Below are 244 nucleotides of genomic sequence, written 5' to 3' on the forward strand. Positions count from 1 at the left end.
GACTAGCTATCTATAAGAAACACCAGATCACCATCAGTGCCCAAAATGTCCAACAAAGATAATTATTCTAAAAATAAATATAGGCAATTAAAAAAAAGACAAAGAGGAAATGAAGCAATGAAAAAAATGCTACACAACAGGACTGTCACTTTTTTCCCGCTTGTGTTCCTGTGATTTCCAGCGAGTCATGACAGAGCATTTGATATATGAACACAACTTTACAGTGCAATAATAAAAGTAGTAG

General features: G+C 34.0%; 1 pseudogene; it reads right to left on the reverse strand.

Moving 5' to 3' along the window:
• The window catches only part of LOC119591611, a 25189-nt pseudogene that overhangs the window by 20820 nt on the left and 4125 nt on the right, over positions 1–244 (reverse strand).

Source organism: Penaeus monodon, chromosome 29 (assembly GCF_015228065.2).
Source record: "Penaeus monodon isolate SGIC_2016 chromosome 29, NSTDA_Pmon_1, whole genome shotgun sequence".
In the NCBI taxonomy this organism is placed as follows: Eukaryota; Metazoa; Arthropoda; class Malacostraca; order Decapoda; family Penaeidae; genus Penaeus; species Penaeus monodon.